The sequence below is a fragment of the Nerophis ophidion genome, linkage group LG12, assembly GCF_033978795.1.
Source record: "Nerophis ophidion isolate RoL-2023_Sa linkage group LG12, RoL_Noph_v1.0, whole genome shotgun sequence".
Lineage (NCBI taxonomy): Eukaryota > Metazoa > Chordata > Actinopteri > Syngnathiformes > Syngnathidae > Nerophis > Nerophis ophidion.
Window position 1 is genome coordinate 1,104,738 of NC_084622.1, and position 23,349 is coordinate 1,128,086.

The window sequence follows — 23,349 nt, forward strand, 5'->3', positions numbered from 1 at the left end:
ACGTTTGAGTGTTGTTAAAAGAAAAGGTGATGTAACACAGTGGTGAACATGCCCTTTCCCAACTACTTTGGCACGTGTTGCAGTCATGAAATTCTAAGTTAATGAATATTTTCAGAAAAAAAATAAAGTTTATGAGTTTGAACATCAAATATGTTGTCTTTGTCGTGCATTAAACTGAATATGGGTTGAAAAGGATTTGCAAATCATTGTATTCTGTTTATATTTACATCTAACACAATTTCCCAAATCATATGGAAACGGGGTTTGTATCATCTTAGTGACATCATGCACAAAAGTGCACACATAGCTTGTTTTGAAATGTCTCCGACAATCTTGCACTTTCTGTGTTGAAATGACATGAATGTTTGTGCCACTGCTTAATAACTGTTTAATAAATACACTTTTAGTTGTGATTTCCCTCTCTGCATGAAAGTTTAAAAGTAGCATATATGAATGCAGTATGAAGAAGAATGTTTGAATGTAGACACATAGAATCATCATACTGCTGTCATTATCAATCAATCAATCAATGTTTACTTATATAGCCCTAAATCACTAGTGTCTCAAAGGGCTGCACAAACCACCACGACATCCTCGGTAGGCCCACATAAGGGCAAGGAAAACTCACACCCAGTGGGACGTCTGTGACAATAATGACTATGAGAACCTTAGAGAGGAGGAAAGCAATGGATGTCGAGCGGGTCTAACATGATACTGTGAAAGTTCAATCCACAATGGATCCAACACAGTCGCGAGAGTCCAGTCCAAAGCGGATCCAACACAGCAGCGAGAGTCCCGTTCACAGCGGAGCCAGCAGGAAACCATCCCAAGCGGAGGCGGATCAGCAGCGCAGAGATGTCCCCAGCCGATACACAGGCAAGCAGTACATGGCCACCGGATCGGACTGGACCCCCTCCACAGGGGAGAGTGGGACATAGAAGAAAAAGAAAAGAAACAGCAGATCAACTGGTCTAAAAAGGGAGTCTATTTAAAGGCTAGAGTATACAAATGAGTTTTAAGGTGAGACTTAAATGCTTCTACTGAGGTGGCATCTCGAACTGTTACCGGGAGGGCAATCCAGAGTACTGGAGCCCGAACTGAAAACGCTCTATAGCCCGCAGACTTTTTTTGGGCTTTGGGAATCACTAACAAGCCGGAGTCCTTTGAACGCAGATTTCTTGCCGGGACATATGGTACAATACAATCGGCAAGATAGGATGGAGCTAGACCGTGTAGTATTTTATACGTAAGTAGTAAAACCTTAAAGTCACATCTTAAGTGCACAGGAAGCCAGTGCAGGTGAGCCAGTATAGGTATATATGTATGTATATATGTATATAAAGGTATATACAGTACAGGCGTAATGTGATCAAACTTTCTTGTTCTTGTCAAAAGTCTAGCAGCCGCATTTTGTACCAACTGTAATCATTTAATGCTAGACATGGGGAGACCCGAAAATAATACGTTACAGTAGTCGAGGCGAGACGTAACAAACGCATGGATAATGATCTCAGCGTCTTTAGTGGACAGAATGGAGCGAATTTTAGCGATATTACGGAGATGAAAGAAGGCCGTTTTAGTAACGCTTTTAATGTGTGCCTCAAAGGAGAGAGTTGGGTCGAAGATAATACCCAGATTCTTTACCGTGTCGCCTTGTTTAATTGTTTGGTTGTCAAATGTTAGAGTTGTATTATTAAATAGAGTTCGGTGTCTAGCAGGACCGATAATCAGCATTTCCGTTTTTTTGGCGTTGAGTTGCAAAAAGTTAGCGGACATCCATTGTTTAATTTCATTAAGACACGCCTCCAGCTGACTACAATCCGGCGTGTTGGTCAGCTTTAGGGGCATGTAGAGTTGGGTGTCATCAGCATAACAGTGAAAGCATTATATATATATATATATATATATATATATATATATAATTATATGCATCAAGTGTTCATTCAAGGCTAAGGCAAAATATGGAGATATATATGCTGTATCGTGACATGCCCTAAAAATATGGAGATATTAAAAAAAGGCCATATCGCTCACTTATTCAGCCTGTTGTTCACTATTCTTTATTTATTTTAAATTGCCTTTCAAATGTCTATTTTTGGTGTTGGGTTTTATCAAATAAATTTCCCCCCAAAAAAGCGACTTATACATGTTTTTTCCGCCTTTATTTCGAAATTTCGTCGGTGCGACTTATAATCCGAAAAATACGCTACATTTAACTATATTACATGTGGCCAAAACTGTACTGGACTAACAAACCAGGGCTGTGCAACCATGCATTACCACACCTGTGAGTCCAAATACAAGAGAGTCCTTTGGAGGTGATGAGACAGATCATCATTCTAGCATCAGCAGCAAAAAGGAAGAAGATTGAAAGGAAATGAGGCACATTGTGTATTCATTTCATCTTTTATACTTCAGTTGATGTCATGGACATGCAAAGACAGTCACAGAAGGGCCCGTTAAGGAGAAGACAGGAGAGAGGACGGACTTGACACATGACAGTTGGGCTTGGCTTGTGTCACAGCGGCTTAATATGTATGCACAATTAGTCTGAAGTGATGGCAAACCCTCTCTCGCACCCCGCTGACCTACATGAGCCAAATCGGAGTTTTGACATCTTAGAAATGTCCTGATCCTGAATGAACTATACTATGTGTGGCCACAACCATGGAGGACTTGCCCAGGGATTTAAGCTGCATTCCCTCCTAACATCTGTCTGGACCAGTGGTTCTCAACCTTTTTTCAGTGATGTAAACATTTTTTTAATTCAAGTACCCCCTAATCAGAGAAAAGCATTTTTGGTTGGAAAAAAGAGATAAAGAAGTAAAATACAACAAATTGTCATCAGTTTCTAAATTAATTAAATTGTATAACAGTGCAAAATATTGCTCATTTGTAGTGGTCTTTCTTGAACTATTTGGAAAAAAGATAGAAAAATAACTAAAAACATGTTGAAAAACAAACAAGTGATTCAATTATAAATTAAAGCTGCAAGCAGCGTTGGTTGGGCCCGCCTTTGGCTGCTGCCCCCGAGACCCACGGCCGGATAAGCGTTAGAAGACGCCTTGGAGCCACTATTTTGAGAATCTAATGCATTGTGAAAGTAATGCAGTTGTTGTATTGAAGTGAAAATATCAAACTTCCTGTTGATTTTTGCTAAAGTATGTTAATTATTTAAATGTAGGTCTAAGTGAGACCTACATAGTGTTTTTTGTTTCATGTCTCTCTGACATTCCTACCGGAAGTTACAAGCAGTTTTGTCTGTGTTTTCTTCCTAGGAGCAGTTTGTCCGTGTTGTATTCCTAGGGGGGCGGTAGAGCGCAATTTTGAGTTTTGAGGTTAGGTTTTTTTCATCAGATTGCAATTTTTGCCAGACCTGATGTGTGTGTCAAGTTTGGTGAGTTTAGAAGCATTTTAAGGGGGTCAAAAAACAGCTCAAAGAGGCAAAAATGACATTTTTTAGGAGACTTTGCACAGGGGTTCTTTGAAGGCGCGTAAAATCAAAACCTGAGAACTTATCAAAACTCTGTTATCAGAAGGGTTCAATCTCTCTCCTGTGCGAGTTTGAAGCCAAAACAACAAACGCACTCAGAGGACATAATGTTTGAAGATAGGTGACCGTTTTTTTACAAAACTTTTGTTTTGAAGGGGGGATTGCAAACTTCCTGTTGATTTTTGTTGGGGGTTGTCAATCTATGAAATGTAGGCCTAGGCGAGACCTACCTAGAGGTTTTTGTTTCATGTCTCTCTGACATTCTTACCGGAAGTTACAAGCAGTTTTGTCTGTGTTTTCTTCCTAGGAGCAGTTTTTTCAGTGTTTTGTTCAAAAATAGCGCTAGAGCGCAATTTTGAGTTTTGGGGTTTGGTTTTTTCATTAGATCGCAATATTCGCCAGTCCTTATGTGTGCGCCAAGTTTGGTGACTTTTGAAGCATTTTAAAGGGGTCAAATTACAGCGCAAAGAGACAAAATACCGCTTTTTTTGCGAAAATTTTATTTTGAAGGGGTTTTTGCCAACTTCCTGTAGATTTTTGCGGATTGGTTGCTTAATATGTTGGGAAGGTTTGCTATACCGACGTGTGTGTCAAATTTGGTGAGTTTTGAAGCATGTTAAGGGGGTCAAATTACAGCGCGTAGGTGCGGAATAATAATAAAACACAGCAGTTTCAATAGGGTCCTTGGCCCATGGCAAAGGACTCCTGTGGAGTCTTTTGCCATGGGCCAAGGACCCTAATAAAGATGTCTCCACATAGAAGTAATCATCAACTTAAAGTGCCCTCTTTGGGGATTGTAATAGAGATCCATCTGGATTCATCAACTTACTTCTAAACATTTCTCCACAAAAAAAGAAATCTTTAACATCAATATTTATGGAACATGTCCATAAAAAATCTAGCTGTCAACACTGAATATTGCATTGTTGCATTTCTTTTCACACTTTATGAACTTACATTCATATTTTGTTGAAGTATTATTCAACAAATATATTTATAAAGGATTTTTGAATTGTTACTATTTTTAGAATATTTTTTTAAAATCTCACGTACCCCTTGGCATACCTTCAAGTACCCCCAGGGATACGCGTACCCCTATTTGAGAACCACTGGTCTAGACTAGAGATGTCCGATAATGGCTTATTTGCAGATATTCCGATAATGTCCAACTCTTAATTACCGATTCCGATATCAAACGATACCGATATATACAGTGGTGGAATGAACACATTATTATGCCTCATTTTGTTGTGATGCCCCGCTGGATGCATTAAACAATGTAACAAGGTTTTCCAAAATAAATCAACTCAAGTTATGGAAAAAAATGCCAACATGGCACTGCCATATTTATTATTGAAGTCACAAAGTGCAATATTTTTTTTGAACATGCCTCAAAACAGCAGTTTGGAATTTGGGACATGCTCTTCCTGAGAGAGCATGAGGAGGTTTAGGTGGGCGGTGTATATTGTAGCATCCCGAAAGAGTTAGTGCTGCAAGGGAGTCTGGGTATTTGTTCTGTTGTGTTTATGTTATGTTACGGCGTGTTTGTCATTCTTGTTTGGTGTGGGTTCACAGTGTGGCGCATATTTGTAACAGTGTTAAAGTTGTTTATACGGCCACCCTCAGTGTGACCTGTATGGCTGTTGACCAAGTATGCTTTGCATTCATTCGTGTGTGTGTGTGTTAAGCCGTAGATATTATGTGATTGGGCCGGCACGCAAAGGCAGTGCCTTTAAGGATTTTTGGCGCTCTGTACTTCTCCCTACGTCTGTGTACCACTCCGTACAGCGGCGTTTTAAAAAGTCATACATTATACTCTTTGAAACCGATACCGATAATTTCCGATACCACATTTTAAAGCATTTATTGGCTGATATTATCGGACATCTCTAGTCTAGACTCTTTAGGGAAGTGGACTAATTTAATCAACGGCTCGCCTTACTAGAGTGGCTCTAAAGTTGGATTCGATTTTGTGTAGCTAATGTTTCCCATTACAAAAGCAACTTTCCTGTATTAGGATGTATCACGAAAGTGGGAGATGGATGACAGACTGTCGACACCACACAATAACAAGGAATCCCTTGTGAGGGCTAACCTTTGGGTTGTCACCATCCACGTTTAGTCGCGTAAGCTGTGATAGCGTGCGCTCCCGGATACTGTTAAACTCTGCCTGCTGCCGCCGCAGCTTTATCAGGAGCAAAGTCAGTTCCTCGGGCTGCGAAGGAGGGAGGGTTGTGAAGGACGGGCGGCCATTATCAAGCAGGGGCAGCGCAGTGGGAGAGGAAAGAAGGAGAGAAGACAGCAGGACAGCAGATGCATGAAGGCGACCAGGGACTGACTTTCCATGCGGTTCACAACTATGAGACTAGCCAGGGTGTAGGCCAGTGTTTTTCAACCACTGTGAGATACAGTCATGTGCGCCGTGGGAAATGATCTAATTTCAGTTATTTGGGTTAAAAATATTATTTGCAAACCAGTAATTATAATCCGCACATAATGTGCCGTTGTTGAGTGTCTGTGCTGTCTAGAGCTCAGGAGAGTAACCGTGTAATACTCTTCCAGATCACTAGGTGGCAGCAGGTAGCTAATTGCTTTGTAGACGTCGGGAACATGGTTTGTCATGATCATACTTGCCAACCTTGAGACCTATATATATATATATATATATATATATATATATATATATATATATATATATATATATATATATATATATATATATATGGCAGAGGGGTTAGTGCGTCTGCCTCACAATACGAAGTTCCTGCAGTCCTGGGTTCAAATCCAGGCTCGGGATCTTTCTGTGTGGAGTTTGCATGTTCTCCCCGTGAATGCGTGGGTTCCCTCCGGGTACTCCGGCTTCCTCCCACTTCCAAAGACATGCACCTGGGGATAGGTTGATTGGCAACACTAAATTGGCCCTAGTGTGTGAATGTGAGTGTGAATGTTGTCTGTCTATCTGTGTTGGCCCTGCGATGAGGTGGCGACTTGTCCAGGGTGTACCCTGCCTCCCGCCCGATTGTAGCTGAGATAGGCGCCAGCGCCCCCCGCAACCCCGAAAGGGAATAAGCGGTAGAAAATGGATGGATGGATATATATATATATATATATATATATATATATATATATATATATATATTATCAAGCAGGGGCAGCGCAGTGGGAGAGGAAAGAAGGAGAGAAGACAGCAGGACAGCAGATGCATGAAGGCGACCAGGGACTGACTTTCCATGCGGTTCACAACTATGAGACTAGCCAGGGTGTAGGCCAGTGTTTTTCAACCACTGTGAGATACAGTCATGTGCGCCGTGGGAAATGATCTAATTTCAGTTATTTGGGTTAAAAATATTATTTGCAAACCAGTAATTATAATCCGCACATAATGTGCCGTTGTTGAGTGTCTGTGCTGTCTAGAGCTCAGGAGAGTAACCGTGTAATACTCTTCCAGATCACTAGGTGGCAGCAGGTAGCTAATTGCTTTGTAGACGTCGGGAACATGGTTTGTCATGATCATACTTGCCAACCTTGAGACCTATATATATATATATATATATATATATATATATATATATATATATATATATATATATATATATATATATATATATATATATATATATATATATGGCAGAGGGGTTAGTGCGTCTGCCTCACAATACGAAGTTCCTGCAGTCCTGGGTTCAAATCCAGGCTCGGGATCTTTCTGTGTGGAGTTTGCATGTTCTCCCCGTGAATGCGTGGGTTCCCTCCGGGTACTCCGGCTTCCTCCCACTTCCAAAGACATGCACCTGGGGATAGGTTGATTGGCAACACTAAATTGGCCCTAGTGTGTGAATGTGAGTGTGAATGTTGTCTGTCTATCTGTGTTGGCCCTGCGATGAGGTGGCGACTTGTCCAGGGTGTACCCTGCCTCCCGCCCGATTGTAGCTGAGATAGGCGCCAGCGCCCCCCGCAACCCCGAAAGGGAATAAGCGGTAGAAAATGGATGGATGGATATATATATATATATATATATATATATATATATATATATATATATATGTGGGTTGTACTGGTATAGCGCTTTTCTACCTTCAAGGTACTCAAAGCACTTTGACATTACCACATTCACACACACATTCACAAACTGATCGAGGGAGCTGCCATGCAAGGCGCTAACCAGCACCCATCAGGAGCAAGGGTGAAGTGTCTTGCTCAGGACACAATGGACGTGACTAGGTGGGGATTGAACCAGGGACCCTCGGGTTGCGCACAGCCACTCTCCCAAGCGCGCCACGCCGTATATATATATATATATATATATATATATATATATATATATATATATATATATATATATATATATATATATATTTATTAGGGCTGCAAATCTTTGGGTGTCCCACGATTCGCTAGCGATTCTTGGGGCCGCGATTCGATAATATATCGATTTTTTGATTTAACGCCATTCTCGATTCAAAAACAATATTTTTTCAATTCAAAAGGATTGTGTATTCATTCAATACATAGATTTCAGCAGGATCTACCCCAGTCTGCTGACATGCTAGCAGAGTAGTAGATTTGAAAAAAAATAAAAAAACGCTTTTATAATTGTAAAGGACAATGTTTTATCAACTGATTGCAATAATGTAAATTTGTTTTAACTATTAAAGGAAGCAAAAATATGACTTATTTTATCTTTGTGAAAACATTGGACACAGTGTGTTGTCCAGCTTATGAGATGCCATGCAAGTGTAAGCCACTGTGACACTATTGTTCTTTTTTATTATTTTTATAAATGTCTAATGATAATGTCAATGAGGGATTTTTAATCACTGCTATGCAGAAATTATAACTAATATTGATACTGTTGTTGATAATATTCATTTTTGTTTCATTACTTTTGGTTTGTTCTGTGTGGTGTTTGTGTCTCCTCTCAATTGCTCTGTTTATTGCAGTATACACATCTATATATATATATATATATTTATTGTATACTGTATATATATATATATATATATATATGTAAATATATAAATAAAATACATTTTTGAATTTCAGTGTTCATTTATTTTCACATTTACACACACATAACACTCATCTGCTCATTGTTGAGTTAAGGGTTGAATTGTCCATCCTTGTTTTTCTAACCATATGCATGTACAGTAGGTGGCAGTATTGTCCTGTTTAATAATGTCACAACATTGCTGTTTACGACAGACAAACTGCTTTACGGTAGACGAAAACGGACTGCTGTTGTTGTGTGTTGTTACCGCGCTGGGAGGACGTTAATGAAACTGCCTAACAATAAACCCACATAAGAAACCAAGAACTCGCCCTCGATCATTCTACAGTTATAACGTCATTGGGCGACACGCTGTTTATATTGTGGGAAAGCGGACGTGAAAACAGGCTGTCTTAACTCAGGTCCCTATGGAGTTGGAGGGGGCGTGGCCTCCAGCTCCGCCTGAATTTCGGGAGAAAATTTGTCCCGGGAGGTTTTCTGGAGAGGCGCTGAATTTCGGGAGTATCCCGGAAAATCCGGGAGGGTTGGCAGGTATGGTCATGATCACAATATGAAGACGACAGCGGGAGGAAAAGTGCGGTATCTAATGCTGAAACCAAAAATAAACAAAAGGTGTGTGCCCCTAAAAACAGGCATTGAAGCTTAAGGATGGCTATGCAAAACAGAACTACAACTGAACTGGCAACAAAAGTAAAGAAAAACAGAATGCTAGACGACAGCAAAGACTTACAGTGTGTGGAGCGGAGATGGCGTCCAAAAAGTACATACATCCTTACGTGACATGACAACAATGTCCACACAAAGGATAGCAACAACTGAAATAGTCTTGATTGCAAAAAAAAAAAAAAAGCAGGTGCGGGGAATAGCGCTCAAAGGAAGACGTGAAACACAAACAGGAAAAAAATACTAACAAAACAGGAAAAGCCACCAAAATAGGAGCGCAAGACACTACACACAGGAAAACACCAAAAAACGTAAAATAAGTCACAACGTGATGTGACAGGATCGGTTCGCAGCCGAGTGGGAAGCGACCGGGATGAGAATCAGCACCTCCAAGTGCGAGTCCATGGTTCTCGCCCGGAAAAGGGTGGAGTGCCATCTCCAGGTTGGGGAGGAGACCCTGCCCCAAGTGGAGGAGTTCAAGTACCTAGGAGTCTTGTTCACGAGTGAGGGAAGAGTGGATCGTGAGATCGACAGGCGGATCGGTGCGGCGTCTTCAGTAATGCGAACGTTGTACTGATCCAATGTGGTGAAGAAGGAGCTGAGCCGGAAGGCAAAGCTCTCAATTTACCGCTCGATCTACGTTCCCATCCTCACCTATGGTCATGAGCTCTGGGTCATGACCGAAAGGACAAGATCACGGGTACAAGCGGCCCAATTGAGTTTGGGTCTCTCCCTTAGAGATAGGGTGAGAAGCTCTGCCATCCGGGAGGAACTCAAAGTAAAGCTGCTGCTCCTTCACATGGAGAGGAGCCAGATGAGGTGGTTCGGGCATCTGGTCAGGATGCCACCCGAACGCCTCCCTAGGGAGGTGTTTAAGGCACGTCCGACCGGTAGGAGGCCACGGGGAAGACCCAGGACACATTGGGAAGACTAAGTCTCCCGGTTGGCCTGGGAACGCCTCGGGATCCCCTGGGAGGAGCTGGACGAAGTGGCTGGGGAGAGGGAAGTCTGGGCTTCTCTGCTTAGGCTGCTGCCCCCGCAACCTGACCTCGCATAAGCGGAAGAAGATGGATGGATGGATGGATGGATAGATGGATGGTAGGGGTGTAACAGTACACAAACATTTCGGTTCGGTACGTACCTCGGTTTAGAAGTCACGGTTCGGTTCATTTTCGGTACAGTAAGAAAACAACAAAATATAATTATTTTGGTTATTTATTTACCACATTTGCAAAATCTTCCACCAAAAAATATTTTTCTTAGTGGAATATTTGATGTGAAGCAATGGGAACCTTGGATAAGTCAATAATTCATAAAAACATTGATTTTGGTTCAATATTATGTTTTGAGCAATGACAGTTTGAAAGAAAAAAAAACAGCTTAGTTTTATTAGTCAACATTGCAACCTTTTCTAAATGACATTTAACCTTCAAGCTTTTTTATTTCACTTTTGTTATGTTTTTGTTTATTTTAATAGCATTTTTAGAATGTGCCGTGGGCCTTTAAAACATTAGCTGTGGGCTGCAAATGGCCTCCGGAGCACACTTTTGACACCCCTGCTGTAGATAATAAAACATTAAATCTGATACATCAAAGGATTAAAAAGCAGAGCCTGGAGACACATGCGCGTTTATCATAACTCTTTCGCTCTCTCTGTCTCTGTCCTCCCTCACCAATGCTGCAGTTGCGTGCCCAATGTGTTTGGTTTTTAACCCCTTCTTAACCCTGAACGTACATTGTTAATACACGCAACCATAACTCAAAATGCCGGACATTTGAGGCATTTAAGAAACTCCGCCCAGACAGCCCCACAAAAGAGGACATGTCCGGTGAAAAGAGGACGTATGGTCAGTCTATCCTAGCCTGGTCGCTGCTAGCATGCTAGCAAAAGAGGACTAGACCAAACGTCCTCTTTTCACCGGACATGTCCTCTTTTGTGGGGCTGTCTGGGTGGAGTTTCTTAAATGCCTCAAATGTCCGGCATTTTGAGTATTGTTTACGCTACTTAATATGTCCGTCTGGAAACTCGTTCGGTACACCTCGGCACCGAGCCGAAACCCCCATACCGAAACGGTTCAATACAAATACACGTACCGTTACACCCCTAAAGGATGGTGATGTCACTTTGAGACAAGTGTAGTGAAGCATGGTTGGTTATGGTTTGAATTCATATCCAACAATTGCGACAACGACTTTTTGTTGTCAATATCGAATTCCATTTTTTTAATGATTTCTGCCGGTGGTGTGCCTTCGGATTTTTTTAAAGAAAAAAAATATGCCCTGGCTCTAAAAAAAAGGTTGAAAAACACTGGTGTAGGCGGCATGCATACTCCCCACTTCCATCCAAGACGGAGAGGCAGCTCAGCATTTACGACGCCAATCAGTTCACACATAATCATCACCGACTTTGACGTAAATTCCTGAAATGGCTAAGAGTCGTGACGGACAGCGTCTTTCAATCTTCACTCAGTCAGCTCACATTTAACCCGACCACTTGCAGAAAGAAACCTTTTCTCTGATTATGTGACAAATAAGATTTTGTCACAAGGTCATGTTGGAAAAATAAGACAGTGGACTAAAAGGGAGGGAAGAACATAACAACAAACCCCAATACTAACAAACCGTGCTTGAACCCTTGACTTATCACAACAGTGTATGGTATTTACACAGTGCAGATACTGTAGATAGCAATACCAAATCATTAAGACTTACTGTTTTTCTTTGGAGAGACTGGGCAGTGACAGTCTGGACTGGAATCCCTATGGGCATGGACCTTCTATCGGGTGGGTAGACATACTGAAAGACAGGAAATGATACAAGAAAAAGCCTTGAATTCATTTCCTGAAGAGCTGGTTCACTCAAAAAAACACATCATGAGTCAATTGCCGAGGCTTAAAGGGGAACATTATCAGCAGACCTATGTAAGCGTCAATATATACCTTGATGGCGCAGAAAAAAGACCATCTATTTTTTTAACCGATTTCCGAACTCCAAATGTGTGAATTTTGGCGAATTAAACGCCTTTTTGTTTATCGCTCTGGAGGCGATGACGTCAGAACGTGACGTCGCCGAGGTAACACAGCCGCCATTTTCATTTTCAACACATTCCAAACACCGGGTCTCAGCTCTGTTATTTTCCGTTTTTTTGACTATTTTTTGGAACCTTGGAGACATCATGCCTCGTCGGTGTGTTGTCGGAGGTTGTAACAACACTAACACCGAGGGATTCAAGTTGCACCACCGGCTTGAAGATGCGAAAGTGGCAAGAAATCTTCCGCCAGACCCCCATTGAATGTGCCGGAGTGTCTCCACATTTTACCGGCGATCACAGACATGGCACAGAGATGTATGGATAACCTGCAGATGCATTTGCAAAGATAAAGTCAACGAAATCACAAAGGTGAGTTTTGTTGATGTTGACTTATGTGCTAATCAGACATATTTGGTCACGGCGAGACTGCCAGCTAATCGATGCTAACATGCTACGATAATCGATGCTAACATGCTATTTACCGGCGGTGCTAAAGCAGACATGGCACAGAGATGTATGGATAACCTGCAGATGCATTTGCAACTATATTACGTTTCCTTCCACCCACATTTAATGCGAAAAAAACACTTACCAATCGACGGATTTAAGTTGCTCCAGTGTCACAAGATGCCAAAGTCCTGATCGTTTGGTCCGCACATTTTACCGGCGATGCTAACGCAGCTATTCGGCCGTGCTATGGCTATGAGTAGCGTCAATAGCTTCAGTTTCTTCTTCAATACTTTCATACTCCAACCATTCGTTTCAATACATGCGTAATCTGTTGAATCGCTTAAACCGCTGAAATCAGAGTCTGAATCCGAGCTAATGCCTTTCTGTTTATCGCTCTGGAGGCGATGACGTCAGAATGTGACGTCGCCGAGGTAATACAGCCGCCATTTTCATTTTCAACACATTACAAACACCGAGTCTCAGCTCTGTTATTTTCCGTTTTTTCGACTATTTTTTGGAACCTTGGAGACATCATGCCTCGTCGGTGTGTTGTCGGAGGGTGTAACAACACTAACACCGAGGGATTCAAGTTGCACCACCGGCTTGAAGATGCGAAAGGGGCAAGAAATCTTCCGCCAGACCCCCATTGAATTTACCAAATTGGCTCCACATTTTACCGGCGATCACAGACATGGCACAGAGATGTATGGATAACCTGCAGATGCATTTGCAAAGATAAAGTCAACGAAATCACAAAGGTGAGTTTTGTTGATGTTGACTTATGTGCTAATCAGACATATTTGGTCGCGGCGAGACTGCCAGCTAATCGATGCTAACATGCTACGATAATCGATGCTAACATGCTATTTACCGGCGGTGCTAAAGCAGACATGGCACAGAGATGTATGGATAACCTGCAGATGCATTTGCAACTATATTACGTTTCCTTCCACCCACATTTAATGCGAAAAAAACACTTACCAATCGACGGATTTAAGTTGCTCCAGTGTCACAAGATGCCAAAGTCCTGATCGTTTGGTCCGCACATTTTACCGGCGATGCTAACGCAGCTATTCGGCCGTGCTATGGCTATGAGTAGCGTCAATAGCTATTTGCTCAATAGCTTCAGTTTCTTCTTCAATACTTTCATACTCCAACCATTTGTTTCAATACATGCGTAATCTGTTGAATCGCTTAAACCGCTGAAATCAGAGTCTGAATCCGAGCTAATGCCTTTCTGTTTATCGCTCTGGAGGCGATGACGTCAGAATGTGACGTCGCCGAGGTAATACAGCCGCCATTTTCATTTTCAACACATTACAAACACCGGGTCTCAGCTCTGTTATTTTCCGTTTTTTCGACTATTTTTTGGAACCTTGGAGACATCATGCCTCGTCGGTGTGTTGTCGGAGGGTGTAACAACACTAACACCGAGGGATTCAAGTTGCACCACCGGCTTGAAGATGCGAAAGTGGCAAGAAATCTTCCGCCAGACCCCCATTGAATGTGCCGGAGTGTCTCCACATTTTACCGGCGATCACAGACATGGCACGGAGATGTATGGATAACCTGCAGATGCATTTGCAACTATATTACGTTTCCTTCCACCCACATTTAATGCAAAAAAAACACTTACCAATCGACGGATTTAAGTTGCTCCAGTGTCAAAAGATGCGAAAGTCCTGATCGTTTGGTCCGCGCATTTTACCGGCGATGCTAACGAAGCTATTCGGCCATGCTATGGCCATAAATAGCGTCAATAGCTATTCGCTCAATAGCTTCAGTTTCTTCTTCAATACTTTCATACTCCAACCATTCGTTTCAATACATGCGTAATCTGTTGAATCGCTGAAATCAGAGTCTGAATCCGAGCTAATGTCGCTATATCTTGCTGTGGTATTCGCCATTGTTTGTTTACATTGGCAGCATTGTGTGACGTCACAGGAAAATGGATAGTGTCTTCGCAGAGAGCGAAAAAAAGGCACTTTAAAGCTTTTTTTTGGGATATTCCGGAACCGGTAAAATTTTGGAAACAATGTTTAAAAATACAAGAAGCCACTGGGAACTGATTTTTATTGTTTTTAACCCTTTTGAAATTGTGATAATGTTCCCCTTTATACATTAGTTATGAACTCAAACTGAAGTTCCAATACAAGAATATTGGAACTTAGAACGCTCTTTATCTCCTCCCTCTTGGAGATATTTTTAAGAAACATGGAGTGTTTCATCACTTTTATGGAGATGACTGCCAAATTTATATGTCGATTTCAAAAAGCCACGGCCCCGTGACAGCCCTTCTTAACTGTCTATGCCACGTCAAGGCTTGGTTAGACCAGAATTTTTAACGAATGAATGAGGGAAAAACTGAAATTTTTGTTTTTGGTCCGGCCCTCACTGACTTGGGACCATTACAAAATGATGTGCGTCCCAAAGTCAGCAGCCTTGGCGTCACTATAGACAGCCATTTTAAACTAGACATACAACTCCAATGGCGTTTTAAAATCGTGTTTTTATCACCTTCGTCTTTTAGTAAAGGTTAAACCATTTTTATCTTTTAACCTTTTTGAACACGTCGTACATGCTTTTATTTCAAGTGGCCTGGACTACTGCAATGCACTTTATGCTGGCATTAGGCAAAAAGCTCTCTCCCGGTTGCAGTTAGTCCAGAACGCGGCAGCACGACTTTTAACAGGGGCCAGGAAACGCCAGCATATAACCCCAATTCTTCAGAGTTTGCACTGGCTCCCTGTTTATCTTAGAAGTGATTTTAAAACATTGCTGTTTGTTTTTAAATCTTCACATGGACTGGCGCCTCAATATATCTCGGACCTTATCCAAATTTACATCCCTGCGCGCGCTCTGAGGTCCGAGAGCCAGTTCCAGCTCGTGGTGCCCAAGACCAGACTTAAGACCAGGGGAGACAGGGCCTTCTCTGTGGTCGGCCCTAAGCTCTGGAACACTCTGCCGCTCCATGTTCAAACTGCTTCCACAGTGGAGTGTTTTAAGTCTCGTCTTAAGACCCACTTTTATTCTTTGGCTTTTAACACTACGTGAGTTGTGTGGTCCTCCTCTGTGTTTTCTATTTTACTGTTTTGAGTTTACCCTTTAAAATAGTTTTTAATCATATTTGTTTTTATTGGTTTTATATTTATTTATTTTTTGTTTTTATTCAGTCATGGGTGGCGCAATATATGTATATATATATATTTATTTTATTTTATTTTTTTTTACAATTGTTTTTAACATGGCTGTGCAGCACTTTGGAAACATTGTTGTTTAAATGTGCTATATAAATAAAGTGGATTGGATTGGATGGTAAGAGCTAAGGGATCGTAAGATTTTTCTTACACGGAGAAGACCTTACTCCGTGCTCCACTAACCTTGTGCATGGGTTGCCTCTGTCGCCGGTCAATACTCATGTCTCTTTGGTAGAGAGGAGACGCGATCTCCGAGCGGGCGCTGCTCACGTTGTAGGATCGTGCCTGAGAGTAGCCGCCGTACAGAGATAGGGATCCATGCGAGGGCGAAGGCGGGATGGAGTAGCTCGGCGCTGCATGCTCTGAAAGGTTGATCATGGTCTTGGGGCTTGCCAAATGGCCGTAGGTCCCCGGCGGCCTGGCGTAGGCCTGCCGTTGCTGCCACTCGTACAGCTGCCACATGGTATCGGTGCGCACGGAGCGGCGTTTCTCAGCCACGGGCGGACCCAGGACTTGCTCGTACAATGAGGGCGAGATACTGCAGATGCTGTCCCGCTGTGCCATGCTGTTTCTGGGCATGCTGCGGTACCCGTCGCCCACATGAGGCCCGTAGGGCATCCGGTGGTTTGGCATGTTTCTGGGGAGCGTCTGATAGGATGTGATGCTGTGGAAAAAAATAAATGTTTTTACAGTATGCAGTAGGAGTGACTGGCGAGGAAGTATAAAGTAGTATTTCATAATATGTAAATACTGTAAAAAATGTATGTTGATTTTGGTCTAACAGTGTTACAGTATATCATATTAGGGCTGGGAGATATGGCCTGTTGGGATGTCGCATGGCTGCAGTTGTGTGACCTCAAGTATGCAAAAATCCAGGAGAGCAGAAAGCAGGTAAGATGATTTTAATTTCATCAAAGTAAAAGATATAAACAGAAAGCAGTCTTGCATGGAGATGTTCCCAACATAGGTTTTAACTTCGAGCACTGAGGAGTGCTCGAGTGAAACATAAATAGACCTATGTTGATTGACCGCAGCTGAGGACCGCTGCCAATCAACGGCGAGTGTGACAAAAACAGTGCTCAGCGGAGTAAACAGGAAGTATGACAAAATAAGAGCACTGAACAGGAAACAAAGTACAAAACACGAAAAACTATCAGAAAGTAAGTGACAGATCGTTACAGGACCTCCCCCTCAAGGAACAGATACCAGATGTTCCCTGGAAAAGAAAAATGGAAAAAAATGTCCACAAAGTAAGGGAGGATGGAAGGAGGATTTGGTGGAAGGTCGCCAAACCTCGTGTCCCCGCAGCCAGCGAGGGAAAGTCAGGTGGCGACGGCGCGTAGAGCGCCGCTGGAACTGGCGGGGCGGGCGGCCACGGAACAGCCACATCATTGGCCGAAAAAGAGACGAGTGCATCCCGCGAGGAGGACGCCCAGGGCACGGCCACATCCGCGGCTGACGTGGAGGCGGGCGCGCTGAAGCAGGCCCGGAGACAGCAGACAAAGCGGCGGGGGCTGCAGCCAAAACAGATACCTCTGCAGGAGGCGGCTGAGGAGCCGATGTTGGTGCCGGCGTGGAAGCGGCAGACATCAACGGCGTGGAAGCGGCAGACGTCATCAACGGCGTGGAAGCGGAAGACGTCATCAACGGCGTGGAAGCGGAAGACGTCATCAACGGCGTGGAAGCGGAAGACGTCATCGGCGGTGTCGAAGCGGCAGACGTCATCGGCGGTGTCGAAGCGGCAGACGTCATCGGCGGCGTGAAAGCGGCAGACGTCATCGGCGGCGTGAAAGCGGCAGACGTCATCGGCGGCGTGAAAGCGGCAGACGTCATCGGCGGCGTGAAAGCGGCAGACGTCATCGGCGGCGTGAAAGCGGCAGACGTCATCGGCGGCGTGAAAGCGGCAGACGTCATCGGCGGCGTGAAAGCGGCAGACGTCATCGGCGGCGTGAAAGCGGCAGACGTCATCGGCGGCGTGAAAGCGGCAGACGTCATCGGCGGCGTGAAAGACGTCATCGGCGGCGTGAAAGCGGCAGACGTCATCGGCGGCGTGAAAGCGGCAGACGTCATCGGCGGCGTGAAAGCGGCAGACGTCATCGGCGGCGTGAAAGCGGCAGACGTCATCGGCGGCGTGAAAGCGGCAGACGTCATCAACGGCGTGATTGTTGCAGATGTCATCGGCGGCGTGAAAGCGGCAGATGACGCCGGGCGAGGAGCAGCAAATGCTGGCCGAGGAATAGCGGATGCCGGCGGTGACGAAGCCCGGCGTGGTGCTGCTCTTGGCGGCGTTGGAACCGTGCGTAGTGCCGGCGTTGGAGCTCGGCGTGGAGCCGGCGTTGGGGCTCGGCGTGGAGCCGGCGTTGGGGCTCGGCGTGGAGCCGGCGTTGGGGCTCGGCGTGGAGCCGGCGTTGGGGCTCGGCGTGGAGCCGGCGTTGGGGCTCGGCGTGGGGCCGGCGTTGGGGCTCGGCGTGGAGCCGGCGTTGGGGCTCGGCGTGGAGCCGGCGTTGGGGCTCGGCGTGGAGCCGGCGTTGGGGCTCGGCGTGGAGCCGGCGTTGGGGCTAGGCGTGGAGCCGGCGTTGGGGCTAGGCGTGGAGCCGGCGTTGGAGCTGTGCGAAAGCCCGCTAGGGACGTAGATGTCTCCGTGGAAGGAGACGCTGGCGGGGATGACAGCGGTGTGTGCCTGGCTGCACCGCAGTGTATAGTGGGCCCCCCTCCACTAGGTGGCTGCCAGACACCGTTCACACATGCGGGAAAACGTGCCTGCTCGTCGGAGTCCCCCGGTGCGAAAACCAGGGACGGGCGGGAGGGGACCAGGAGGAGGGACGAAGACACGTCCCGTGCCAAGTCCCAGCAGGAGGACAAAAGCGACCTCACTGTGGGCTCCACTGGAGCTCTCGGCGGACCAAAAAAGAGAGCGGGAGCTGGCAAAAAGAGCAGCCGGGGAGCAGCCGCTGGAAGCTGCGTAGGAGCAGGGAGAAGCAGCTCAGCAGACGACGGGAAGGATGGCGGCGGCGGACGTGCCGGTCGGAGAGCCGCAGTCGGCGACGGAGCCGCAGGAGCCGCGAGACGTGAAGGAGGAGGCGGGCGCGCCGGTCGGTGAGCCGTAGCCGGCAGCGTTGCCGAGAGGAAGGATGGCGGCGGAGGACGCGCCGGTCGGAGAGCCGTAGCCGGTAGCGTTGCCGCGGGAGCCGCGAGGCATGCAGGAAGTGGCGGACGTGCTGGTCGGAGAGCCGTAGCCAGCCGTTGAGCCGAGAGGAAAGATGGCGGCGGGGGACGCGCCGGTCGGAGAGCCGAAGCCGGTGGCGTTGCCGCGGGGAGAGGGTCCGCGTCTGTAGGCTGGGACCGCACAAACCTGGCCTTCAAGTCCTCCAGGAATTGTGCGGTCCAGAACGTCGGCTGAGGATTGCCGACAGGGATTCTCGCGAGGTCACAATTTTCTGGCTCGAAGTTACTGTTGGGATGTCGCATGGCTGCAGTTGTGTGACCTCAAGTATGCAAAAATCCAGGAGAGCAGAAAGCAGGTAAGATGATTTTAATTTCATCAAAGTAAAAGATATAAACAGAAAGCAGTCTTGCATGGAGATGTTCCCAACATAGGTTTTAACTTCGAGCACTGAGGAGTGCTCGAGTGAAACATAAATAGACCTATGTTGATTGACCGCAGCTGAGGACCGCTGCCAATCAACGGCGAGTGTGACAAAAACAGTGCTCAGCGGAGTAAACAGGAAGTATGACAAAATAAGAGCACTGAACAGGAAACAAAGTACAAAACACGAAAAACTATCAGAAAGTAAGTGACAGATCGTTACAATGGCCTTTTGTTCATATCTCCATATTTTTAGCCTTTGTCACGATACACCATATATATCTCCATATTTTGCCTTAGCCTTGAATGAACACTTGATGCATATAATGACAGCAGTATGATGATTCTATGTGTCTACATTCAAACATTCTTCTTCATACTGCATTCATATATGCTACTTTTAAACTTTCATGCAGAGAGGGAAATCACAACTAAAAGTGTATTTATGAAACAGTTATTAAGCAGTGGCACAAACATTCATGTCATTTCCAAAACAGAAAGTGCAAGATTGTCAGAGACATTTTAAAACAAGCTATGAGTGCACTTTTGTGCATGATGTCACTAAGATGATACAAACCCCGTTTCCATATAAGTTGGGAAATTGTGTTAGATGTAAATATAAACAGAATACAATGATTTGCAAATCCTTTTCAACCCATATTCAGTTGAATATGCTACAAAGACAACATATTTGATGTTCAAACTCATAAACTTTATTTTTTTTCTGCAAATAATAATTAACTTAAAATTTCATGGCTGCAGCTCGTGCCAAAGTAGATGGGAAAGGGCATGTTCACCACTGTGTTACATCACCTTTTCTTTTAACACTCAATAAACGTTTGGGAACTGAGGAAACTAATTGTTGAAGCTTTGAAAGTGGAATTCTTTCCCATTCTTGTTTTGTGTAGAGCTTCAGTCGTTCAACAGTCCGGGGTCTCCGCTGTCGTATTTTACGCTTCATAATGCGCCACACATTTTCCATGGGAGACAGGTCTGGACTGCAGGCGGGCCAGGAAAGTACCCGCACTCGGGGCGGTTTAGCTCGGTTGGTAGAGTGGCCGTGCCAGCAACTTGAGGGTTGCAGGTTCGATTCCCGCTTCTGCCAATCTAGTCACTGCCGTTGTGTCCTTGGGCAAGACACTTTACCCACCTGCTCCCAGTGCCACCCACACTGGTTTGAATGTAACTTAGATATTGGGTTTCACTATGTAAAGCGCTTTGAGTCACTAGAGAAAAAGCGCTATATAAATATAATTCACTTCACTTCACTTTTTCTAAGAAGCCACGCTGTTGTAACACATGGCTTGGCATTGTTTTGCTGAAATAAGCAGGGATGTCCATGATAACGTTGCTTGGATGACAACACATGTTGTTCCAAAACCTGTATGTACCTTTCAGCATTAATGGTGCCTTCACAGATGTGTAAGTTACCCATGCCTTGGGCACTAATACACCCCCATACCATCACACATGCTGGCTTTTCAACTTTGCACCTATAACAATCCGGATGGTTATTTTTCTTTTTGTTCTGGAGGACACCACGTCCAGTTTCCAATTTGAAATGTGGACTCGTCAGACCACATAACATTTTACCACTTTGCATCAGTCCATCTTAGATGAGCTCGGGCCCAGAGAAGCCGGCAGCATTTCAGGGTGTTGTTGATAAATGGGTTTGGCTTTGCATAGTAGAGTTTTAACTTGCACTTACAGATGTAGCAACCAACTGTAGTTACTGACAGTGGGTTTATGAAGTGTTCCTGAGCCCGTGTGGTGATATCCTTTACACACTGATGTCGGTTTTTGATGCAGTACCACCTGACTGATCAAAGGTCCAAAGATTCTCTGAACCTTTTGATGATTTTACGGACCGTAGATGGTAAAATCACTAAATTCTTTGCAATAGCTCGTTGAAAAATGTTCTAAAACTGTTCGACAATTTGCTTACAAAGTGGTGACTCTCGCCCCATCCTTGTTTGTGAATTACTTAGCATTTCATGGAAGCTGCTTTTATAGCCAATCATGGCACCCACCTGTTCCCAATTAGCCTGCACACCTGTGGGATGTTCCAAATAAGTGCTTGATGAGCATTCCTTAACTTTATCAGTATTTATTGCCACCTTTCCCAACTTCTTTGTCACTTGTTGCTGGCATCAAATTCTAAAGTTAATGATTATTTGCCAAAAAAAAAAGTTTATCAGTTTGAACACCAAATATGTTGTCTTTGTAGCATATTCAACTGAATATGGCTTGAAAAGGATTTGCAAATCATTGTATTCTGTTTATATTTACATCTAACACAATTTCCCAACTCAAATGGAAACGGGATTTGTATATCAAAACACTAAATTTAAGGGCACTTTTTGTACAGAACGCAGCTACAATAGTTTAAAACACATAAAGTGCACTTTTGTGCATGATGTCACACAAGATATTTCAATAAGCGTCAAATAAAAATGAGCTGCATAATAGGAAATCAAATAGTGTATGTCCTTCACTATGTGGTAGGTTCCTGCGGACGTTATCTCCTTCTGTTGTTGACTATTTTTTTTCATACGGTGTTGATGTGAAAATGGTTGCTTCGGCATTTTGTTGCTGTGGCACCAAACGGAGATGTTGACATGCGGAGTTTCAAGCATTCTTCATTTTCTAGCAGGTGACTTTTCAGACGATGCTACAAATTAGCAGTAATGCTACTTTTTGTAGCAACGCTTTTGCCGCATAAATGTTGAACATATTCCCGCTTGAAGCCAAACCACCGCCAGACGATGGACCCCCTTCTGTTTTTCTTGGGAATTAATTGTTCTTTCATTTGATACCACATTCACACCTTCTCTCTCTCATATTACCACTGGTTCACCGTTAGCATCACATCTTACGTTACCCATGCCGCTACCTCTCGGCTCCACGAGGGCGTATGTAACCTTGCACGTATGTGACGCATGTCGTGTAATGCCCACAGCTAAAAGTAACTGCGTGAAAATGTATACTCGAATATCACGATATAGTCATTTTCTGTATCGCACGGACACATACTGTATATCGCCCAGCCCTCTGTCATAAATAACGCAGACATGCTGTACCAGCTGTGTAATGTACCAGGTTTGAGGACCAGTCATAAACAATTTAGAGTGAAAAGCAAATTGTATTTGCTGCGGCCTGCCACCATGGCCCCACACTCCCTCCCCTCTGTTGCTAGATATCTCAAGATGTATGTTGTATTATGTATATTTGCTTTGCTCTGGAGGTTTTTTCCCCACTCCAGACTGGACCCCCTTAGGAGCCCTGTCTAGATTGCATTTTTTTACTCATCCTTTCCCAGCGTTTTACCTTTTTCCCCCCATCGTTTACGGGGTGCCTTGTGGCGACCCATCAGCGTTCCTGTTCTGTAACCCTGTACACCAGGGGTGCCCACACTTTTTCTGCACGTGAGCTACTTTTCAATTGACCAAGTCGAGGGGATCTACCTCACTCATATATATCATTTATATTTATTCATTTATGAAAGAAACATTTTTGTAAACAAGTTAAATGTGTTTGATGATAATACAAGCATGTGTAACACATATGTCTTTCTTTCACAAAGACAAGAATATAAGTTGGTGTATTACCTGATTCTGATGACTTGCATTGATTGGAATCAGACAGTAGTGATGATAATGTCCACATTTTCAAATGGAGAGAAAGTATTACCACATAAAAGTGGTTGGTTTTTGGCATCTTTTTTTGTCCAGCTTCCATACTCTCTTTTATTTTTTTATTATTTTTTTTATACACACTTTACAAGAAATATATTGACAGCAAACTCCGTGTCTTGCTCGCTTGTGCACGGCAGCTGTCTGAGACTCTTATTTTGTTAGCGCAGGCGGGGTGAAGCAGCGCTTTTGTTGTGAAGATCGGAACTGTGCAGTCAGTCTTCAGAGTTTT

The 23,349-nt window shown here is 44.2% G+C and overlaps 1 pseudogene; it reads right to left on the reverse strand.

The window, feature by feature from the left end:
* The window catches only part of LOC133562870 (pleckstrin homology domain-containing family A member 5-like), a 344,567-nt pseudogene that overhangs the window by 61,388 nt on the left and 259,830 nt on the right, over nucleotides 1-23,349 (reverse strand).